This window comes from Ursus maritimus, unplaced genomic scaffold (genome assembly GCF_017311325.1).
Source record: "Ursus maritimus isolate PB19 unplaced genomic scaffold, ASM1731132v1 scaffold_32, whole genome shotgun sequence".
Lineage (NCBI taxonomy): Eukaryota > Metazoa > Chordata > Mammalia > Carnivora > Ursidae > Ursus > Ursus maritimus.
The window spans coordinates 27,682,810-27,688,257 of record NW_024425786.1 but is presented as its reverse complement, the minus strand read 5'-3'; the positions used below and the strand labels follow the sequence as shown (position 1 = coordinate 27,688,257).

At 52.4% G+C, this 5,448-nt stretch overlaps 1 pseudogene; it reads left to right on the top strand.

Moving 5' to 3' along the window:
* Positions 1 to 3,682: 3,682 nt before the first annotated feature.
* The window catches only part of LOC103666715, a 5,001-nt pseudogene continuing 3,235 nt past the window's right edge, over positions 3,683 to 5,448 (top strand).

Sequence of the window (5,448 nt, the reverse complement as noted above, 5' to 3'; positions counted from 1 at the left end):
TCACTTCAAGAAAAGGCTCTCCCACTCTCCTAAGGCCTGAAGGATAGAAAAGGCTCCCACTGCAGCAAGAAGGATGCAGGAGAAGCACCAGGAAGAACTTCCCGAGCACGAGGGTAAGCACTTTCACGAGCAGACGACCAAATGTTCACCTCTCCGGGATTTGCCCTAGCTTTTGCCGATTTTTAATCCTGGGTGTCAGGAGCAAACTAAAATGGAGAGTTATTCAGTTAAGCCCTACTCAGTTTCTTTTTATTTTTCTATAGCGCATACTGTCAAGATATTTTCCCATTTGGTCTTCTTTTTATTTTTTTATTTTTTACTTTTTTTAAGGTTTATTTATTTATGTGAGAGAGGGACAGAGAGACAGAGCATGAGTGGGGGAGGGGCAGAGGGAGAAGGAGAGAATCTCGAGCAGACTCCAGGCTGAGCTCTGAGCCCAACGTGGGGCTCAATCCCATGACCCGAGATCGTGACCTGAGCTGAAACCAAGAGAAAGATGCTTAACCGGCTGAGCCACCCAGGCGCCCCCAGTCTGCTTTTTAATTTTGGGGTTCTCTGTTTACTTCACCAGTTCTCCCAGCCCTGTCTGTGCCTTCCTTCCTTGTTTCCTTGGGAAGGCCCACCACATCTGGAAATAATCACCTGTTTCTTCTAGACCTTTTATGATTTCATTTTTTATATTAACATTTTACCCACTGGGAACTTGCATGAAGTCGGTTTCCTTATTTTTCCCAAGTGATTAACAAATTGTCCACCTCCATTTCTACACGAATTTGGAATGCCACTTTTATCATTTATGAGGGTCCGATTTTGGACATCTCTCGTCCTTTGTTAATTTCTGTGCTAACCGACTCGGGTTTTATTAAGGATAGCTTGTGATCTATTTTGATATTTGAGAACGTGTTTCTCTTTCACATCGATGGCCTTATGCCTATATTATTTAATCGCTGTGTAAATGCTTTACTTAATGTGTGAACTTTACCAGTGAAGGTACCAGAAAGTCGTACCACCTGAAGCCTGTGGTGACTGCTTTTGAAATGTAAGCACCAGTCCCCAAATAGTGTCTACATTCAGGTTACTAAGGACCCCTCCCCCTTTTTGCTGGAGCAGTGTGAAGGCATCAGAGCTGAAGCCCTGGGGACACCCCCCCCCATGCAATCTTAAGAAGGGAAAGAGAGATATGGGATGTGCATATCCCAAGGCTCCCTCGGGTGTGCGGGATGGACAGACCATGAGTCCTGTGCTGGCTTGGGTTCCCTAGAAGCCAACTCTGAGACAAGGATTTGAGTGCAAGCAATTTCTTTGGGAGGCATCCCAGAAACCCAGCAGGGGAGCAGGGGAGTGAGGCAGGGCGGGAGGAAGCAGAGACGTGTGCCTTCAGCAAGCCGGTTACTACAACGGAGCATCATTCGACTGGGGACCTCGGGGACTTATGTAGACAGACCCCGGGCCTCAATTATCACACCCACGGGGGAAGGAGCTGGGGCATTTATACACCTCAGTCACTGGCCGAGAGGGCAACTGAGAAGCAGGGAGGGCTCCAGAGAAACTCTGCAGGCTTTTGGAAGTAGGGCAGGCAGCAGGCCCTACTGGATGGAAGGCCCAGGGGGTCTGGGCAGGGCGCCGACCAGTGAGGAAGCAGGTATGGTGGCACAGGAAGAGGAAGAGACACAATAGGGCAAAGGAAGGAGAAGGGAGAGTCAAGAGGCCTTTAGGAAGCAAAACGGACAGAGCCTGGGGACCTGACACTGTGAGGGCATGGGAGGGAGAAGAGACTGGGGTGACCCTGGGATTTCTGGCCTGGAAGACAGGATGGATGATGGAGGGAGGACCTAAATGGAAAACCCAAGAGGTAGCGCCAGGATGGAGTCCGGAGAGTCAGGGAGATGTCCAGGAAGCAGATAGGTACACGGGCCTGGGGCACAGCTGGCAGGTAAGGAGAGCATGGGGAGTCGTCTCTGAAGCCATCGAAGCTGGGCGTGTGGATGAGAAGGGGCCATGCTGAGGAAGGATCCAGGCCCGGATCGGAGACGGGGTGTGCAAGGCCTCAGCGAACACCCCACAGATGCGCAGAAGCGATTGTGAGTGAAGCTCGACGTGGGCTTGTCTCCCGTCCCCCACCCACCGGTTCCCCAGTGACTGGGAGGCCCCTCCCATCTTTCTGGGGCCAGGAGGGGTGATGCCAAGGGAGAGGATGGGAGGGGAGGGAGGGGACAGTGTGATGTGGATTCCAAAGGAGCCGACAGCTGTCAAATAATATAAAACCTCATATGTTAATAATTCTTACAATTTTGCCAAAGACTTAATGGCTGGCCTGTCAAGAGCAGTGACAGAAGCTATTATGGAAACAAGATGGGAATATTTTGGAGGCAGCATCGACAGCACATCCCGTGCCGGGCCTCCAAGGACCAGGAGGAAGACAGCAGGGCCTCCTGCCCAGCACCCCCACGAAGGCCACGTGCTGGGCCAGAGAGGAGCCGGGTCATTGTGGATTCAAGCCATCGACTGTGGATTGATCACCCATGAGGACATTTTAATTAACCGTCAGATGCCAGAGCTGCCCCATCCTGCCTGTCCCCCACCCTCCCTGATGTGCAGCCACCTCCGCTCCCAACACACACACACACACACACACACACACACACGCACGCACACGCACGCACACGCACAAGGAGCAACCAGCCAACAGCACAATCCAGCAAGAGGTAGGCCCCGGGAGGGTTTCGGTTGGGGGAGGGAGGGGCCGGCGCCTGATCTGGCTGCTCTAGGGGCTCCCAGAGGGGTCTGGCACAGCTCGAGGCCGCCAGGCGGGGGACCAGACCCAGCTCCGTAGCTGACTCACTCAATGAGCTTGGACTCCTCACGTGGTTTGAAATGCCTCCATTTCTCATGTTTAAAATGGGAACGAGAGCAGGAAGAGTAAATAAAACATATGCAAAAATGCTTTATGGAGCTTCAAAATCTCAGACTCACCGTCCTCGACTCCCAGAAGCACCTTCTGCTTCATCTTCCTGGCCTCCCCAGTCAGCTCCAGAAGGTGGCGTCGTGATCTCCAGTTCTGCTGGCGGAGACCATGCGGCGGGGAGCAAAGCTGAAGTGAGCACACATGACTCACTTGCAGAGCCAGACGGTGAGCCCCCCGCTTCTCTCCAGCCCCAGAATCTGCCTTCATGTGAGGGCTTCTTATCAGACTCATGATCATGACAGCTACCACTCGTGAGCGCTTACCCTGTGCCAAGAGTTGTGCTAAATGTGGAAATGCAGACTCGGGAACATTCTGGGGTGGGGCCTGGGATTCTGGGGCCTGGGATTCTGCATTTCTAATAAGCACACCAGGAGGTATCGGGGCTGCCAGTCCAGAAACCGTACTCTGAGTATCAAGTATCAGTGCTTTCTCTCATCCAACTGGCACAACACCCTGTTAAGAAGAAAACCACAGGCTTGGGGGGGCCTGGCTGGCTCAGTCAGAAGACGTCCGACTCTTGATCTCGGGCTTGTAAGTTCGAACCCCTACATTGGGTGTAGAGATTACTTAAAAATAAAACCAAGGAAGGAAGGAAGGAAGGAAGGAAGGAAGGAGAAAGAAGAAAGAAAGAAAGAAAGAAAGAAAGAAAGAAAGAAAGAAAGAAAGAAAGAAAGAAAGAAAGAAAGAAAGAAAGAAAAAGAAAACCACAGGCTTAAAATGGCATTAACTGAGGCCAAGTCATCCAACCCGGGGCTTAATGCCTATCCCAGTCGCAGCTTCAACCTCCCCCAGAAAGGTAAGTCTCAACCAGTCAGCTGGGAGTTCTGTGATCGGCACACAGGAGGTAACCTGTCACCTGGGCCCTCTCCATCCCCCACACATGAAGTAACCCACCGAATGAGACCCCCTTCCCTGTTTCCACCTCAGGGCCAGTGGCCTTGCCTGAAAGAATCCTATCTTTCTTTTTGCTAGTAATTTTCTTGCCCCAACTGTCCATTTTGTACACCTCCTCGAAGTTCCCCTCTTCTCACTAGACAGGATGCCACCTGATTCGTGACTCGTGAGATCTTCAAATGTGCTCAGTTGACTTTGGTTTTTTAACAACCCCTAAGAAACCAGTACTCTTATTATCGTCCTTGTTTACAGAGGAAACTGAGGCCTTGAGAGATGGAATAACTCGATCAGGTCCCAAGCTAACCAGCAGAACCAGGATTTGAACCCAGGTCAGCTGGCCTGTGTGCCCACTTAGCCCCAGAGCTCTGTCGCCTCCCCAGCATTTGCCTAGAAGGTCAATGACCAGGGGTGAGTCTCTGAGGATGAGCGGGCCCATCTCCAAATACCATCACACGGAGAGTTAGGGCTTCAACATGGGAATTTGGGGGAGGGGGACACAAACTTTGAGTCCATAGCACCTGGTATGGGAGAAGCATATTCCCACAGGACAGACACCCCCCCCAGGGGCCACTCTCCCACAAAGAGCAAAGCCACAAAGCTCCAGGCTGTCCCCAGTGCTCTCTTTCCTGCAGCCAGGAAACATAAAGACCCCCCCTCGGGGTCCCCCGGGGCCCCACCTGCCGCGGCTCCCAAGCCACTGGGCTGTGAGCCCACACGGCCTGCAGCCGCCTGCCCACGAGCATTAATTGAAAATTAATCCACTCAGTACGTGCCGACGAGCAAATCAAAGCTAAGTGTCTCAATTAGGAAGAGAAATGGAGTCGGGCACTCTTCTCAGGAGCCGGCTTATTTATGGGGATAATATCATTTTTAATGAGGGGAGCTACTAAAAGGCACAACAAATGCAACATTTAATAGAAAAATATTACAGCATTCCATCAGCGGAGTGCTGCTGGGAGGGTGGACTCGGGGCTACACGAATGCCCGGGAATCTATCTCGGGCTGTGTGGGCACCTGTGTACCAGCATCTGTGCACACGCGTGTCCGTGTGAGCAACACATCTGCGTATGTACACATGCACGCCCTCATACAGGTCCGTGTCTGGATATGTGAGCGTGTGTGCACACGTGTCCGTGTGAGCACACACATCTGCGTATGTACGCATGCATGCCCGCACACGGGTCCTTGTGTGGATATGTGAGCGTGTGTGCACGCGTGTCTGTGTGAGCAACACATCTGCGTATGTACGCATGCATGCCCGCACACGGGTCCTTGTGTGGATATGTGAGCGTGTGGGCACACGTGTCCGTGTGAGCAACACATCTGCGTATGTACGCATGCATGCCCGCACACGGGTCCTTGTGTGGATATGTGAGCGTGTGTGCACGCGTGTCTGTGTGAGCAACACATCTGCGTATGTACGCATGCATGCCCGCACACGGGTCCTTGTGTGGATATGTGAGCGTGTGTGCATGCGTGTCTGTGTGAGCAACACATCTGTGTGTGTACGCATGCATGCCCGCACACGGGTCCTTGTGTGGATATGTAAGCGTATGTGTCTGGGCCTGGGGGGAAGGGTGAAGCATTCC